The following is a 20,102-nucleotide window of genomic DNA, read 5'->3' as shown; positions in this document are numbered from 1 at the left end:
AGTTCGATTGAACTTTTTAGGCGCGCTGCTAACAAAGTCGCAGTGGCCATGATGATTTCCAATCTCCGCTAGGAGTGGCACGAGAAGAAGAAGAACAGCCACAAAAAAAAATCTTAAATTTTTATTCGGAATATGATTGTTGAATATTTTTAAGGTCACAAAATTTTAATTGTTTATTGTAACGCTGATATATTTCAAGTATGACATTTGACATACAAAAGCTGTTTAGATCTTTATATTTGTCTTCCGATAAGGCGAGAGAATTAGAATAAACGGGAGGTATACCTGTCATGGTGATACGCTCATTATTATCTTTTGTTGACTTCTTAGCTGAAGAACGGTGAGATACAGGTATTTGTTCTAAATTAGCAAAGTAATTATTTTCGGAAAGGATGTCATAATTAACGTAAATTATTTTCGCATTTTCATTGCGTATCTGTAAATATTTAATTTCAGACCATTTTACTTTAAATAACTACTTTAAAATTAAAATCCATAATATCCATTAAAATTAATATGGTTTAAAATTTAGAATTTGATTTTGATTTATATCAGTTACGGAATATAGCTTTCCTGATGCTTTGGCACATCGTATTTTGGTAATCCATTGGTCTGGAATAGATACGACTTATGTTTCTTCTTTTTTCTATGATAGCATGCATTGAATCGCCCTCGGTTTGTGAATGTCCTACTTCAAAAAACACATGTGTTATGTTAATTTTAAACTTTTTCACTGCATAGTAGTACATAGCAAAAACTGTTCTATTTTTGTTTTGTCCACCGTCGCTATCAGAAACGAAGAAAAGGTCTGGAAATCCCTTTTTTACTTTAAATCATTGTACTAAATAAATATACAGCACTACTAATTTCGTTAGCACCTTTCCGGCCAACAGTCTCATCCCATACATAGCAATGTCCTTAATTGTCTCTCAAATTAAAGACTGCAAAATTGTAGATGACGAGTTTTCGCTTATAGTATAATGTAGAAAGTTTTGAAATTCAAGTGGATAGTATCTTCTGGAGATGAAAACATGCCGCAACTACCGAGTTAATACATTGAGCAATTGATCAAGCGACTTAATTTTCACACCACAGTTTTAGAAGCAATATGATAAGTATAATTAAGCTTTCTTTCTCTTTCTTCAATCGAAGCTCTTTCATAAATATCACATGTTATAGATCTTGTAGATCTTTCTTAGGTTTTAAGAAATCTATTAAATTCATTGTAGAATACTTCTCGATATTGTATTTCGTTAGGTCGTATCTCTGGTGCATATTTATTATTACGTAAGCACTCTTTATAAAGTTGATATAATTTGGGAAAGGTTAAAGTTTCGTCAAAATATTGTTTACGGCTAGGAACCTTTACGTATTGTAACTGGTATTTGAGCAATATGTGTCCTCACACTTTGTCTTATAACCTCAGTTACTTTGTTTGGGCGGTTTACGTGACGGCCTCATTGATCGGCTAGTTAAAAACAATCAGTTACTTCCATATCAATTTTTTCTAAATAGTGTTAACCCAACAAAAAACATTTTCGTACATACCTGCATTTTATCACCATTTATCGTAAATAAATATTTTTATGACCAGCAGCACCTTGAAGTTGCATGTGTTGCAAGTATTGCTTGTTTTTTAGGTACTCTTTTAACATAGTTATTTACAAACTGTACTTCATGATCATCATTTCCAAGAGCCCAAAATTGTGAAAAAATATGGGTTCTCATTTCTAAAGATAACTTTTGAACACATTTTTTGGAACAGTTCTGTGTACACCCTGGTTTTATTTGCCTTTCTCGGATTTGTTGACCTCGTTGATTCGTGAATGCCTATCCTAAATTGTTTTCATTTTATTCAAGTTGCATTTAAAATTGTTGGTATTGCGTTCCTCTTACGACCAGAAGTTCAATGTCTCGTTTCTTTTTCTTATGCGAATTTTGTTCTATATTAGTAGCACTATATTTGATTTGTATATTTAGGTTTTTTTTTGGTTCAACCTCATCTATTTCTTGTAGATTCTTTTCTTTTGGTCCATCCATTCCTACGCCGTTTGCAGATTTGGAGGCATCTGTATAAATACAAAAACTTTTTTCACACGTCTCGAGTTCTTTTAAAAATGACTATCGGATTACATTGAGTGATGTCTCTGAAATGTGATATTGAAGTAGTGTCGTATTGATTTCGAGAATCATGATTAACCAGGGAGGGAGAGTTTTTACATTTGAAAGAAAAAGGTGAGAAATTTGGAGTTGCAGATCTTTTAAATTTTTTCGGATTCTTTTATAGAATGGAAAATCGAACTCATCTTTTTATGTTTCTAGGTAACGGTCCGTAAATCCATTTCGAAACACTAAGTGGAAATTGTTACTGGCGACTGAAGATATATATGAGAGGGCATAAATACTTCCTTCGTAGGATAAGAAGTGATTCTCCTGTAATGCATCGGAGATTCTTAACTAGTGTTAACATATACAGTAGCTTCATAATCTATTTTTGATTCAACTAGTGACTTATAAATATTTAATAATGTGATTTCGTCAGTTCCCTACTTTTTATTTGATAAAGTTTTTATTACATTTAATTCATTTTGGAAATACTTTTTTATTTCTGAAGTATGATCCACGGTAGTTTTTGGTGAATTACCATTCCGAGAAAATTATATTTGTATAAGAATGTATTATAATATTTAGAATCATGTATTTTAGTCGTCGGCATATAGTCTTTCCTTATATAGAAATAGAGTTGGGCTCATAACTGAAACCTGAGGTGTTCCGTTTTTCTGAATTTTTTTTTTCTGAAATAAAATTATTGACGCAACAGAAGAAAGCTCTTGACCGAAGAAAGTTCTGTATGAATCTTAGAATATTACCTTTCACTTCCCATTTGTGTAATTTTGATACAATAGTAATTCTCCAAACCGTATCGTACGCCTTGATAATATCGAAGAATAATACGATGGTCCCGTGATTAGTTGCAAAACCTTCGTGTATCTCTGACTCCAAATCTAGTAAGTTGTCTAAGCATGATCTTTTATCATATCATATCATTTATATATATATATATATATATATATATATATATATATATATATATATCAATGGCCGACTGACTACCCGCTTGAATGCTAATCCTGGTAGGTATCATCGTTTAACAGATTTAGATTTTGTGAGGTCACACTAAATTCCACTATCTTGCATCTAGCGTTAGTTTCTGTTTAACCCCATATAGGATTGTGTGCTTCAAAATTGCCTAAAATAATACGAGGGCTAGGAATTTGTTGCAGTAGGTGATCAAAATCTTCTTTGTCTGTATTTTAGTCTAAAGGTAACAATATGTGGTAAATATTGATTGTTTGTTCCATTTTTACTGTAATCGCTACTGGGTATGTTTGTTGATTTGTAATTGATGGGCCTCATATTTTTTATCGACTTAAATAGCAACCCCGCCACTAGTAATCTAAGTGTTTTGCCGGTGTTTGAGAAAATTTGTGTATTTTTGAAACTTAAATGCATGGTTGAAACCATTATAGTTGGTCTCTTGTAAACAAAGTATCACAGACATAATATGTAGAGAGAAGGTGTTATTACTTCTGTAATACTTCGTTTGAAACTCGTGTTATGATTCCATTATTTCTGGGGTAGTTGTTTATCTGTATCATTATTTTTTTATTGTATATTTGGTGCTTTGTTATGAGTTAAAGTTTGTAAAAGTGAAGATTTGTCATTTATTGGTAGAGTTGAGTAGATATTTTATTTCGAGTGGTAGGGATATTGGAATTGTTTGTAGGCTCTTGACTTACTATCGTTACGCAAAGGTTTGAGAAAGATGCTTTTTGCTTGCACTTTAAACACAGCTGGTTTTACGAGGTAAACAAATACGATATGATTCGTTATCATACTATAGTACTAGCTAGTCTGGGACCGTATTTTTGGAAGAGAAGATATAGATGTTAAAAACTAAAAATATGTTTGTACTTAGGGTTGGTTACTCCAATTCTAATAAAACTTAAAGGAGATACCAAGTTGTAGCCTCGTTCTCTAAGTTTTTAATCTATACAATCATGTGGAATAGATTGGCGCACATTAGATGATAATAAGCGATGGCTTGGAGTAATAAATCTGCGAATTTGAATTTGTTCTGAATTTACTGTAATTATTCCATTATTAGTATTCATGACTTCATCGACTTTTGCCACACTAGATAGGTAACTACATACTATTCTATTGTTAGATATTCTAGATGAGAAAAGTGTATTTGTTAGATTGATTTTTGTTCCGATCGATAGAAGATATTTTTCTAATTTTATTTCATTAAGCAAGTTGAAATCTATAGCTTGATTTTTGGATGAGAATGTCGGCTATAAGCTCTTGAGTAACGATGTTGTTGATTGTTAGAGTTGGTTTTAGTAATAATGGAAGACTTATTTTGTAGTTCCATAATTTTCCAATAACTATATGTACCCCTTAGTTCGAACCTGTCTTGAAGCAGATCGAACTGATAAGAGGGACAAAAGATTGAAACAATAAGAAACTTGTCTTACAGCTCCTTCACACCGCATAACTTACAGCAACCAAAGTACACGTACAAGTTAGCTTAACCATATTTTCTTATTTCTAAGTCCAGCAATTGCGATTATAATTTAAGAATTTTTGGGACACCTTGTATAATTAACAACTAAATCTAGTGTTTATTTCCGCGAAAGCATGTATATTAGTAACACTATAGTATAAACTGATGACTTGTTTCCCATTTCAATGAACTTTTATTGGGTCAATCGCAATAAATGGCCATACTAAAAGCTAAAACTGCTTAGTTTCAAATACAGAATGAGCGTACAAATAGAGCTAGATATTTAGATAGTGTTTGTTTCTACGGAATGTAACAAAAGTTAAATTTACGGAACAATCAATTGTGCGAGTTGGCTGGAGTTTCCGATTTTATTTTAACAATTAATGGAAGTTAAAATAAAATATCTGGATTGTAGCCAATTTTTCACATATTAATTAAGTCTATCTTATAAGTTTACTTTTATTAGACAAATGGATATATATTCTATCTCCGAGTACATTTAACTTGTGTTTAATAATAAACGATTAAAAAAATATTAAGAAACACAGAATTTGTAGTTATTAATTTTAATTTTTAAAATTAAAATCATAAAATATACACTACAGTTCAGTCTATCTGTGAAAAAAATCATTAATTTCACCTAAAAATCGTATATAAATATTTGAATGTTCTAAAAGGTATACGAGGTGTAGCTGATGAAAAATTCGTGAAGACGTACAACTGATTTTTCTTTGTTTTTCTTAAACAATCTTAAAAAGTGGAAAAATAGTTTTGCCTATAAAATGTTTATTTTGCTTTATACATTTTTAGAAAAAATTGGTTCAAATAAAAGTTATAGTAATTACTATTTAAATGGGAATAAGCCATAATTAAAGGTTAAAATACGTTTATTGACGTTTCAATTTCCACTTCGGAAATCGTTCTCAAAATACAAACATTAGTAAATTAAACAAATTTTGTTTTTTGTTACTTAGTGAAAAATTCTTCTAATAATTTAATTTTATCTGACTCATCTATATTGACAATTCAGACATACATTATACATTTTTAAGTGGACGACTTTAAAATGATATTGTGAATATTGTTGAGTTGCGTTCCTGGACGACTTTACTTATAAGATAGTTCATTCGATTACATGAAATCAACTTTAACTTGAGAATATCCGTCAGAAAAGATCATAACATGTAATTCGTATTTAAAAAGACAAATACATGCCATGATGACAGTAAAATATAACAATAAAATCGAATAGAACAAAACAACTTAGAACGAAATCCTACAGCATATACAAGGAATAATACGAGGAAAATAACAATACCATACATAAAATGATTATAGGAAAAGCTTAAAAGGGTAGGAAATAAATTCAACATTTCAACAACATTCAAAACAACAAACACGTTGAGATCTATTTTGTCCAAAACCAAACCTAACAATGAACAAGAAATGACAAGGAATTGCATTTATAAAATACCTTGTGAATACGATCAATTTTATTTAGGTGAAACATCAAGGCCATTAAATGTTAGAATAAGTGAACATCAATTTTTTTTTTTTTTTTTAATTTAGTTTGATGGCCTTGGCCGAGCCAATTAGCCAGACAAATTTAAAGACAAACAATTTTTGTAATAAGAGGAATTTTTTACAATTAGAGGAATAAACATATAACCATCCGTACAATCTAACGTACAATTAGTAATAAATTACAACTTATTTTTTAATTCTTTTTTTTTTTTTTTTTTTCCTGCGCTAAAAGTCAACATCAATAAAAATCATTAAAAATAGAGAATTTGATAGATCTCAAATATGTAAACACGCATGGGATAATGCACATGGGGTTCAATTAAATGATTCAAATATAGTCCTAAAAGAAACGGATGGTAAAAAGAGAAAAATCAAAGAAGCGGCTCTAATTATGCTAAATGAGACCAATTGTGTCGCGAATTCCTCGGCAGAATGTAGTAGGATCTGGTTACCCATATTGAAAGAGGAAGTTATTAAAAGGAAAATACCAGTATTGGTAAGTCAGTAACATATAGAGAATACATCATTTATGTTTTTTAAATAACAAACATATAAAATCGGAATTTGGTGTTTATTGAAGGTAAACTAAATGCACGATCAGATACTTACCATGTCGAGATAGTATTATGAGGTTTTTTCCTGGTTTTTCCCTCATAATTTACTATGGAATCACTAACAGGAGAATTTTACTGTCATCATGGCATGTATTTGTCTTTTTAAATACGAATTACATGTTATGATCTTTTCTGACGGATATTCTCAAGTTAAAGTTGATTTCATGTAATAGAATGAACTATCTTATAAGTAAAGTCGTCCCAGGAACGCAACTCAACAATATTGGCAATATCATTTTAAAGTCGTCTACTTTAAAATGTATAATGTATGTCTGAATTGTCAATATAGATGAGTCAGATAAAAATAAATTATTAGAAGAATTTTTCACTAAGTAACAAAAAACAAAATTTGTTTAATTTACTAATGTTTGTATTTTGAGAACGATTTCCGAAGTGGAAATTGAAACGTCAATTAACGTATTTTAACCTTTAATTGTGGCTTATTCCCATTTAAATAGTAATTAATTTAAAATGCCACAAGAAAATAGCTTCAGAACAATATAAAAGTTATAGATCATAAGAAATTCTTAAATTTTGAGAGTTTGCAAATAAAATATATAAACAATTGACCATGAAACCGATATTTTTTAAGTAATTTATAAATCATAATAGCTCTGGTTTTTGCATAATAACAAGTAACACAACTACTCAAAATTACGACAGTTAATTAGTTATTATCGTGCCAAATTTCAAAAAGCTCGACCAAACAGTTTATAAGTCATTCAATTTATTTATTCCGGAGAAAGATTTGTAGATGACAGTATTTTGCAAATTGCAATAAATTCTTTGAGGGTTTGTTTTTAACGTGTATTACAAAACTTTAAAATTTTAGTATATTTATTATTAACAAAAGTTTGACAAAGGCTGACTTTCTAGCTTATAAACACTAATAATAACTAATAACTTCTTCTTATGGACTAGGTAACACATCGCTTTATACCTCAGCTAATTTTATTAAAACCATTTTTAAGTTGATTATGCACATGTCGTTTGGTATCTTGAATACTACCTGTTTGTTTAAACTTCTGAAGGAGCTTCCTCAAATAAGCTCTCGATGTAGGGCGATCGGAGTACCTCTGAGTAAAAAGACGTTTTGCAGCATGGAAATTATTTCCACATTCACCAATTATTATTAACACAGCTACTACTTTGTCGGCTACAGTACGTACACTTCCCGTCATATAAAACTGGTACACTTTTTTTTCCCAATGTAAACCTGTGTTCAGACTGGACACAATGGTCCGTGAATCAATTCGTTGTTGCCATCACAGATAACAAAATTGCAATTTATTTATCTAATAAATTTAGTAACCAGAGATAGGGTTGAGCTAATATCCAAAATGTTTGAAGGATATTTAAACCTAGGGTAATGGCAGAGGGAACATTGGAATGCATATACTGTAATTATATACTTCAATTACCTACCGAACACGAATTGTATTTTGTGTCAATAAGTTTAGTAACAGGCAAACTACCAAAATTAAATTATTATTTATTACAAGAACAATAAATGTGAAAAACTAACATTATACTTTATCCTACGTATTATAAACTATAAAATATCCGGGACCAAAAAACGCTTTTCAAATCGTGACAGTTACAATTCAATATCTCACTGTAATGTTTTATTATAATAATTTAAAGTTATGTCTAGATTGATTATCTATCATTATTTTTGAATTGAAATATTTTCATAAATTATAATAAAACACAAATCAATGTGTGGGTACTTAATTGAGATTATGGAAAATTATAATAGTCTTCTTCTTCTTCTTTTTATATAGACATGACTCTGTTTTTCAATGTGCCTCCAGTAAGTTGTCATTCCATCGTTTGCGTGGTCTTCCTATTGGGAAACCGTCTCTTGCCGTCTTTACTACTCTATTTGTTGTCATTTGGCTTATATGATCGTTCCATTCTACTCTTCTATTTCTTACCCAGTTTTTGATGTTCTCCACCTTGCATCTATGTCGTATATCTGTACTTCTAGCTCTGTCCCATAGTGTCTTACCATCAATTTTTCTAAGTGTTTTTATCTCTGCTGTTTCTAACTTCCTTTTTGTTCTCTCTGTGTCAGGTCTTGTTTCTGCCGCGTATGTCATTATTGGTCTGATGACTGTTTTGTAAATTCTGCCTTTCGTTTCCTTCCCGATATTTTTATTTCTCCATATTGTTTCGTTTAGGCAGCCTAGTAATAGGAGAATTTTTTAGGATGTATGTTTAAATAAATGTGACTGACTGATAGAGAATGTTCGATAATGTTTTAGTTTTTAGTACACTCAAAACTGGTGGTCTGTCGCACAGCCCAGCTTTTAGCTAGTTTCATATAATATTTTCGTTGAACTGGCAACAGTGCCATAGAAATTAGAATGACACATGTGACAAGATCAACGTACACAACTTAAAAAACATGGTTTTTGGTTATAAGAGTTGTACCAGTTTTTTATGACGCGAACGGTACCAATATGCCTTTGTAAAAATTTAAACGTCTCGTGAAACAATAATTAAACTAAATATTAACTATGAACAACTAATTAAAAACAACTTGACTAAACTTGAATTGACTAAATTAAGCAGAAACAGAAACTAAATATTTAGGTATAAACGCGTTTGCAAACTAAAAATAACTAGATAATTGACTGAACTAAGCAGAATCAGAAACTAAATATTGAGCTATTATCGCTTTTGCATACTAAAACAACTAGAAAATTGTCAAAATTATAGTAGTATATGAAAATAATTGTAGTTTCGCATTTAATTATTAAATTTAAATAATTAATTTAATGCGAAACTACAATTTTAGTATCTATTTAATTTATTTACTTATTTATCAAAATAAGCTTAAACTCAAATAAAATTAGTATGGTTGAATAGGTATTTTCAATAACTTAAAAACGAGGTATCACTCGCCATGAGGTCCTATTTAGAATTATCTGTCACAGTGGCGCTGTAACATCATGTGTCACTATAACGTCATTTGTTATGACGTTATAAGAAGCATACGTCGGTTTATTAACTTCATGCAAATTTTAGTATCACACAGTATTTCACAAGTTTAACCGTTCAAAAGATACGAGGGGAGGATCTGACTTTTGACTAGCACTGTATATTGATGTTCTATATATATTGATGCTCTATGATATATATGTACTGTAACGATGCTCTGATCGTTTAACAGTTCGAACCGTGGGAGTGTCAATATTTGCGCATCCACTTCTACAACGTGACGGCGTAGTGGTATTCAAACGGCTATTTAAGGCGTGTGAATAGCGGAATTAGACAGTCTTGTAGCTAGCGCTCTAGGCTCCCTGACTCGCCGGTGTAGTGAACCAGCGAGCCATTCTGGACAGAGATAGTTCCGTATTGAGGATCATACTCTGTCCCTAACCAAGCGGAACCCATCGGTATTGCGTATTGAGCATTACCGTGGATCTGCACAGAACCAACCGGGACAGAGATTTCCGTATTGAGGATCATACTATGTCCTTAGCCAAGCGGAACCCGTCGGCATTGTGTATTGAACATTGCCGCGGGTCTGCACAGCTAAATATTTTGTTTGCGAGCATATTCGGAGCTTTCGCTGAATTGAAGCGAAAGCGAGTATATTAGTAGTACTAATTAATTTCTTTTCTTTTATAGACGTTTGCCGGGGAATTCATTCATCGCGGGACCCAGACGGAAACGTAGAATTCATTTTATTTTTGTTTTATAAGTATACAACGTAGAATTTCTTTTTTTTTAGTTTTTATTTATTGTATATATATACTTAATAGATTTATTTTTATTTCAAACCTGTGTTTTACTGAGTCTGTCGCCCCGAAAGAGCTACCCATTACAAACTGGCGCCCGAGCAAAAATTAATAAAATGCCGACAGATAAAGACACAGACTCAGTAACAGGTACGTCGTGGATAAACCGACTTTGCAAAGAGGAATTGCAGAGCGAGGCCGAAAAATACGGCTTAGATCCCAAGGGAACCGTCGACGAATTGAGAGCACGACTCAGAACCTATTTTAAAAATCGCGAGGAAGCTACAGAAACAATCCCAAAAGAGAAAACTTCCAAGGGAACAGAATCCGACACACTGGCCCAGGAAATTTCGGGCATCCGAAGACAATTACAGGAATTAACAATAACGAAACAAATGGGGCAACCAGAATTGCTAAATCAAGTACGAAAGTGGAACACACACTTCGACAAGAAACATTCGGATGCAATAGAATTCTTAGAGAGGATAGACGAATTAAGCTTGGCCTACGAGATCGATAAACAAGATCTACTAAGAGCATTACCTGAATTATTAGGAGACCACGCTTTGTTATGGTACAGAAATAATAACAAAAATTGGAAGTCATGGACAGATTTCAGCGAAGATTTTAAAAAAGCTTTCTATCCCAGGGGATATTTGCTACAACTAGAAGAGGAAATCCGAAACAGAAGACAGAGACAGAACGAACCAGTAGATAGATATATCACGGAGATTCAAACATTAATCAGACGAGAAGGCTCTTTTTCCAAAAACCAAGAACTCGAAAGGATATACAAAAATTTGTTACCAGAATATAAGCTTTATGCTCGCCGCCGGGATTTCGGAAACTTAGCCGAATTACAGGATTTAGCCCAAGAATACGAAGCTCTAGAAGACGAAAAGACCCGAGCAAATCAGATTTGCCGTGGAAACTGGAGACGCACGGAGCAAGCAGAGTACGATGCAAAAACGGCATGCTTTAGATGCAAGATGCCAGGTCACAGCCGTAAAAACTGCAAAAACCCATGGAAAAAGTTTTGTTCGCGTTGCGGCAGAGAAGGGGTTTACAGCAGCGACTGCTGTTTCAGGCGTCAGGGAAACGAATTACAGACTGGAGAAACAAGGAGTCGTCCCAGTCTGTAAAACAAGATTCGACTCCATTCGTTTTCGCCGTTACACAGCCAGCAAGCAATGACATTCGACTGTTCGCATCACTAAAAATAGGACAAAGAACATACAGAGCGCTCATCGACACAGGAACTACTAAAAATTACGTCGGGGATAGAATAGCTCAGATATACAAGGACTCTCTAGATAGCTACAGCGGGAGAACAAGACTAGCAAATGGAGCGTCAATCGAGCTTAACCAGAAGTTGACAATTGAATGCGAGATCGATAAGTTACAAACCCGACAAACATTCATAGTAATGCCAGGGTTGACGGAAGATGCAGTAATAGGAGTGGAATTCCTCAGGAACCATTCTATCGAACTTAAATTCGATAAACATACGACCAAACAATACATACAACATCAAGAAGAGACATGTAACACTTTAAAAGACTCCACTCAAAATACGGAGTTAGAAAGGTTCCTAAGAAAAGAACTAAGGGAGTTTGAGAATATAACAGGACCCACCAACTTAATAAGACACGAAATAAAATTGAAGAAAAAGTGCGATCCAGTCAAGCAGCCTTATAGGCGGCACAATCCCGCAATGCTACAGATCATCAACCAAGAAGTGGACAAGATGTTAAAAGAAGGAACCATCGAACCCTCCACAAGTGGTTGGAGTTCACCGATTGTACTAGTTAGGAAAAAGGATAACTCGTACAGATTTTGCATTGACTTTAAAAAAGTCAACGAACTATCAGATAAGGACGCATATCCGTTACCCAGAATATTGGAAATTCTGGATAGACTTAAGGAAGCAAATTTTATATCGACCCTCGATTTGAAACAGGGATATTTTCAAATACCCCTAGAAGAAACAAGCCGCCCAGTGACAGCATTCAGCGTACCCGGAAAAGGCCATTTTCAGTTCAAAACCACCCCATTCGGACTGCATTCCGCAGGAGCCACTTTCCAACGCCTACTGGATAAGGTAATACCTCCCGATATGGAATTCGCGTTTGCCTACTTGGATGATATCGTAGTAATATCTAAAACGCTCCAAGAGCATTTAAATCACCTACATGTAGTTTTCCGAAGACTGAAAGAAGCCAGATTACAGCTGAACTTCGAGAAATGCACCTTTTGCCAGTCAGAACTCAGATACTTAGGACATGTGGTTGGAGCAGAAGGAATAAAAACCGACCCGGAGAAAACCAACGCTATAACCGGACTTACAGCACCGAGAAATGTGCGTCAACTCCGCCGGTTCCTAGGAATAACATCATGGTACCGCCGATTCATAGAGAACTATTCGACAATAGCAGGACCGCTAAACATGCTTCTGAAGAAGAAGATAAGATGGAAATGGACCGATAAGCAGGAAAACGCGTTTGAAGAGCTAAAATCAAAACTTACATCAGCCCCAGTATTAGCATGCCCCGATTTTTCGAAAACATTTTACCTGCAAACAGATGCGTCGAACTGTGGACTTGGAGTTGCACTAACACAGAAATACGACGGCCAGGATAAAGTAATTGCATATGCTAGTCGAACCCTCACACCAGCCGAGACAAAATATTCCACAACGGAAAAAGAATGTCTATCCATCGTGTACGGGATAAAGCAAATGAGGCCGTATATAGAAGGATACAATTTTAAGGTCATATCAGACCATCAGTCCCTCAAATGGCTGAAGAACCTTAAAAACCCGTCAGGTCGGTTAGCCAGGTGGAGTTTAGAACTGCAACAGTACGATTTCGAGGTAATATATAGAAAGGGAGTCCTCAACAAGGTAGCAGATGCTTTGTCACGACAACCACAAGAAAACCAGAGCGAAGAACCAGAGTCGGAATTATTAGCATCAGAACTGGAATCATGCAGTTGGTACGATAATTTATATAGGAATGTACTCCAGAACCCAGACGATTTCCCGGATTTACAAATATCAAACGGGAAATTATATAAACACGTTTGGAGCAGCCGTAATTTAGCCGACCCAGAGTTTAACAACCCATGGAAATTATGCGTACCAAGATATAAAAGGAAAGATATTTTGAAGGAAAATCATGACTCGACCACAGCAGGCCACTTAGGAATTGCAAAAACAATTTGCCGAATAGCGCAAAAGTACTATTGGCCTAAGATGTTTAAACAAATTGCAGACTACGTTAGAGCCTGTACGAAGTGCCTCCAATATAAACCGTCTCAAATGCAACCAGCCGGGAAAATGCAACCGTCCACTGTAGAAAAGCCTTGGCATACTGTCTCAGTTGATTTAATGGGACCATTCCCAAGATCTGCAAAAGGAAACATTTTCTTAATAGTCGTGCAAGACCGGTTTACCAAATGGGTCGTCGCCCAGCCAATAAGAGCAGCATCTACGAACTCAATCATCGACACTCTACGATCTAAAGTAGTCATGCAATTCGGTATCCCGAAGAAAATCATCTCGGACAACGGCGCGCAATTTACAAGCGGAAATTTTAAGGCGTTCCTAAAGTCCTATAACATAAATCACATTCTAACACCGCCGTACTCACCTCAATGCAATCCAGTAGAACGAATGAACAAAGTACTGAAAACGATGATAGCTACTTACGTGGAGGATAACCATAAAGACTGGGACAAATTCATACCAGAATTCTGCTACGCCATAAATTCGGCAAGACACGATTCAACAGGATTTTCACCAGCGCTTCTTAATTTAGCGGAAGCGGAAGGGAATTAGACACAACAGAGGCGACAAATGGACAAGATATACAGGGGTATGCAGAAAACTTAAACAAGTTAGAAGAGTTAAGAGAACTAGCGAAAGTGCACATGGAACACGCTTTCGAGGACCAAAAGAAATATTACGATCTAAGACGAAGAGACTGGCGGCCACATCCAGGAGATCGAGTCATGAAAAAGGAACACCATCTATCATCGGCTAGTGCAGCTTTCAGCAGCAAACTAGCGCCGAAGTACTCAGGGCCATACATAGTAACGTCAGTGATATCACCAGTAATAGTAAAACTGAAATTGGCCGATAGTAGAAGCGGAACCCATCGGTATTGCGTATTGAGCATTACCGTGGATCTGCACAGAACCAACCGGGACAGAGATTTCCGTATTGAGGATCATACTCTGTCCTTAGCCAAGCGGAACCCGTCGGCATTGTGTATTGAACATTGCCGCGGGTCTGCACAGCTAAATATTTTGTTTGCGAGCATATTCGGAGCTTTCGCTGAATTGAAGCGAAAGCGAGTATATTAGTAGTACTAATTAATTTCTTTTCTTTTATAGACGTTTTCCGGGGAATTCATTCATCGCGGGACCCAGACGGAAACGTAGAATTCATTTTATTTTTGTTTTATAAGTATACAATGTAGAATTCCTTTTTTTTTAGTTTTTATTTATTGTATATATATACTTAATAGATTTATTTTTATTTCAAACCTGTGTTTTACTGAGTCTGTCGCCCCGAAAGAGCTACCCATTACAGTACTATACATCTCAGTATTAGGCTAGTTGTTTATTTTGTAATTGGTCAGAAGCCTTTTTCAGGTCAATAAAGCAAATTCACCTTATTTTTTATATGTAAAGCAAATATGTGTATTATCATCCATAGTATCATGTGATATGTCCTATGTCGCTATACGTTCGTTAATAATAAAATACGAATAGTGCCCTTTTGGTAGTTTCTTTGTTTGTTTTTCCTATCTAAATATATTTGTTATTTGCCCCTTTTATTTGATAGGTCGCATTTTAGGATTCGATCAGTTGTTCATTTTGAATATAGCCAGAGGCCTTATTTAAGTCAATAAATCAGAATTGGTCTTATAGTAAATCTATTTTTATCTATAGTGCCCTACGATATCACGTATGCTGCTACACGTTCATTAATAATGAAGACACTGTGTAGTGCCCTTTTGGTAGTCACGTTGTTTGTGTTATCTATCTTAATATATTCTTTATATCATTCTCTTTCATTTAACGTATCACACGCTCCAATCGGACCCATAACAAAGGAGATATGATATAATTCCCTCTTAGAAATGACGCAATGTATTTTTTTTCTGTCTCAACATATTCGCTACCTTCTTTCCTTTTCAATGATGTATCATACGTCAAAATCTGACGAAATATTCTATCCCTACCACAAAATGCTTAAAAAAATGAGCAGAATGAACCCTAGCATTTTCTTATGGGATGTTACATGGGAAATGAAGCAGAAACGGTATAGCCGATACCGTTTTTGAAGATATAGCTTTGACTTAATTTTATTTAATCATACTTTATTTTATTTAGCTGTTAATTCTAGGTAATGTTGTTTAATTTGATTTAATTTTATTTAATTCTATTTACCTTTATTTAATTTTATTTAATCGTATTAAGTCTTAATTTCATTTTATTTTGGTAAAGCGTTGACTTTGTTTAACGTCATTTTCTTTTTATAGTAAGTGTATATCTATCTCACCTGATGACATGTAATAAATATATATTATACGTCATTCATCTTACCTTACATCAGTGGTGTGCCGTGACATTTATAGAAAGAGATGCAAATTAAAGAAAATTATAAAAAGACTTACTAACCTTTTTACTTGTAGTGCATCTCTATTCTTCTCTCATCCTTGGCCAACTCGTTTATGACAGACTCATAAAAACTGGGATTTTTAGACATTTCTTTAATAAGTTCTTTTTTAATTGATAAAATCGCTAAGTTAGCTAGCCTTTCCTCACTTGTGGAATTTCTGACAAAGTTTCTAATCCGCTTTAGTACAGAAAAACTTCGGTCTACAGACGCACTTGTAGCAGGTATTGTCATCAATAAGTCACATAATTTTGAAACCTCACTATATGCTTCATCCAGTTCAATATGTTTAAGAAATGTCAGCATTTTAGAACTAGTATCAGTTTGTACAGAGTATTGAGAAGCATACAAAACGCACAGTTGGGAATGCTGGGAAAGAATGTCAAAAAAGTTTGCATAAGGTTTTTTAGACAATTAAAAGCCTCTTCCGGGAAACTACAGTTGGCATATTTTTTGAAGTTGCATAACTCCACAAATCTTAACTCACAAAGGTTTTTAAATCCTTCTTCAAGCTGCTGGGAAATATTATCTATTATTTCACAAAAAAGTCGATTAGAAGATATTTTTGTGTCGCCAACATCGCCAATTCTAATGTATTTTCTCTTGTGTTCCATCTCTTCGAGGTCGCAAGTTTTTTGCCGTATGATATCAAATTGCTCCCTCTGTCTGTTGATTTGGACTTCGAATTCTTTAATTTTTTTAATAAAAAATCCAATATCATTCGATTTAGTCTGCATCACATCAAATAAAATGTCTGTATAAGGAAATATTTCAGAAAATACTTGAAGCAAAAAATTAAAATCAAAATCTCGTATGACTAATTCCAAATAACCTTTTGAGGAATTCACAGTTTCAGGGTCCCAACGGTCTTTATGCTCCAAAATGCTTTCAAATAACTCTATTAGGGATTGCCGATATTGGGAAACTGTTTTTACTAACATCCCATTGTAGTTCCATCTGGTGGGAGCTGCTCGAGGAAACCTTTTCTGAAGAATGACGACTTCTTCTTCTTCAAGTGCCGTGTCCGTTGCGAACGTTGGCTATTAACACGGCAATTCTGATCTTGTTTGTGGCGCTTCTGAATAGTTCGACCGATGTGAGCACGAACCACTTCCTCAGATTTTGAAAATACGAGTGTCTTCTCCTGCCTGGCCCTCGCTTACTGTCGATTTTTCCCTGGACAATCAATTGCAGTAGACGGTACTTATCGTGTCTCAATATGTGGCCTAGATATTCAAGCTTTCTTTGTTTAATTGTATTCACGATTTCTTTCTCCTTTCCGATTCTTTGGATTACCCCTATGTTGGTGACATGTTCGGTCCAGGATATACGAAGAAAGCGTCGGTACACCCACATTTCGAATGCTTCTAGTTTTCTCGTGAGCGTCTCCGTCAGCGTCCAGGCCTCCACACCATACAGTAAGATCGGAAAAATGTAGCATTTAACTAAATCCCTGCTTATGAGGAGCTTTTTCATATTGCTAAATGCTGCTCTAGCTCGTTCTATTTTCGCCTTAATTTCTGTGGCCTGTTCCCATTTGACGAGTAAGAAAAAAATTTTCTAAGTCGTCATAATAATGACGACTTAGAAAAAAAAGCAGCCATTCCACCCAAGGTTGGAAAAAATACTTTGCAAGTCTTATTGAGTGCGACTAATTGCGCTAGAACTAAATTTAGCCTGTGTGCAAAGCAGTGCACAAAAATTGCATTTTTGAAACCTCTCCTTAAGTTTGGTTTGAAGTCCTCCCGGGTGCCCAGTCATTACGGCAGCTCCATCATAACTTTGAGCGACAAGTTTGGAACCACAGTCCAGTTCCTCAACTATACTACAAACATGTCTATATATACCTGTATTTCACCATTATTTTTGATGTAACGCAGAACAACCGACAATTGACTCAAATTGACGATATCTGTAGTTTCATCTAGAACAATGGAAATAAATTGTGCTTCTTTTATTTCTTCTTTGATTTTTTGCAGAACAATATTTGCCACAGACTTGACCAAATCGTTTTGTATCCTATTCGAGGTACCTCGAAATACAGTAGATTGATCTAAATGACTTTTTAGTAGTTCGTCATATTCAAATAAAAAATTTGCTAAATCCACAAAATTTCCCCTATTTACAGATTCATAATTTTTATTATGCCCTCGGAAACTAAGTTCATGGTCTCCAAGGAAACAGCTTATGTGAATCAGTCTCTTTAATATTTCACGATTTTTTTTACTTGCTCATTATGCATGCAGTGATTAACTTTAAGCTTATTATCTAGAGCGTGATCAATTCGTGTTTTCCCAAAAGTCTTTTCTGTTATATGCGTTTTACTTAAAATGTGTCGTTTTATAGATTTGTGCAAATTATTTAAATCTGAGCAACCCGTACTATTCCACACGTTTTTCTCACTTATATTAAATAATATACACTTAAAGGAATCGTATATATTTTTGTTAAAATAACGTGTACATTTCGTCGACTTGGTTTGAATTTCCAGTAATGGTTTTGGCCTGCCTACAGATATAATATTACACTTTTCTTGAAAGTTGAATTTTGAAAATCCACATTTGAATAAATCGCACACAATACAGCACTTTCCATTACTGTTTTCCTTACAGGATTGAGAACTTGTACACGGTTGGGATAAATCTGAATTCATTTCGGAAAAACTAGTCAAATTAATATATATAAAAACACGTGAAACACAGCAAAAACTACTCGAATTAATATAAATGCAAAACACGCCAAATGCTCTGTATTACAATGTGATATGCGAACTACTCCAGTCGACTTGCCTATGGTAAGCAAATCTAATATTTTATCCAATATTCTTAAAAATGCCGATCAAACCTATACAAATTGGGCCCGAGAGTCGACGTGCGCTGCTGAATTAAAGCGATGCTAGCGCGAGCAGAATGGTTTCAGAAAATGCATCCAAAGATATTTCAGTCACCGTGCGCTGTTGCCAGTAATTGTCATTCGTAAAGTAATTTAATGATTTCTTGAAAAACATATTTTATCTTTAAATATTTCAATTATTACAAATCAATTTGAAATATGATTATGTAGTTTTAACTACTGATAATAAATTTTATATTTTAGGAGATAAAAATGCATCCCTTGCATCCATGCACCGCACGCCCCTGTCTTACAGTTACAGTAACCTATATTTTTAGCAATTTTGCGAAAAAACTTATTACTGTAAAGTGGTAAAGTTTCTGATTAACAATATTTAAATCATCAATTTGTAGAATAAATTAGCAATAAATCAACCGTATCGTTTCAAGAACAAAATATGATTAAAATGTCAAATGTTGGTTGTTCAGATTTATTTCCTAGGTGACGTCGTTACCTTACTGGACAAACGGATTTCGGATTTCGGACTTCGGATTTGGGATTTGGGATTTCGGACTTCGGATTTGGGATTTCGGATTTCGGATTTCGGATTTGGGATTTCGGACTTCGGATTTGGGATTTGTGATTTCGGACTTCGGATTTCGGATTTTGGACTTCGGATTTCGGATTTCGGATTTCGGATTTCGGATTTCGGATTTCGGATTTCGGATTTCGGATTTCGGATTTCGGATTTCGGATTTTGGATTTCGAATTTCGGATTTCGGATGTCGGATTTCTGATTTCGGATTTCGGATTTCGGATTTCGGATTTCGGATTTCGGATTTCGGATTTGGGATTTCGGACTTCGGATTTGGGATTTCGGACTTCGGATTTCGGACTTCGGAATTCGGAGTTGGGATTTCGGACTTCTAACTTCCGATTTCGGATTTCGGATTTCGGACTTCGGATTTCGGATTTCGGATTTCGGACTTCGGATTTCGGATTTCGGATTTCGGAGTTGAGATTTCGGATTTCGGATTTCGAATTTAGGATTTCGAACTTCGGACTTCGGACTTCGGATTTCGGATTTTGGATTTCGGATTTAGGATTTCGGATTTCTGATTTCGGAT

Source organism: Diabrotica undecimpunctata, chromosome 1 (assembly GCF_040954645.1).
Source record: "Diabrotica undecimpunctata isolate CICGRU chromosome 1, icDiaUnde3, whole genome shotgun sequence".
Classification (NCBI taxonomy): Eukaryota; Metazoa; Arthropoda; class Insecta; order Coleoptera; family Chrysomelidae; genus Diabrotica; species Diabrotica undecimpunctata.
This window is presented reverse-complemented; position numbering follows the sequence as displayed.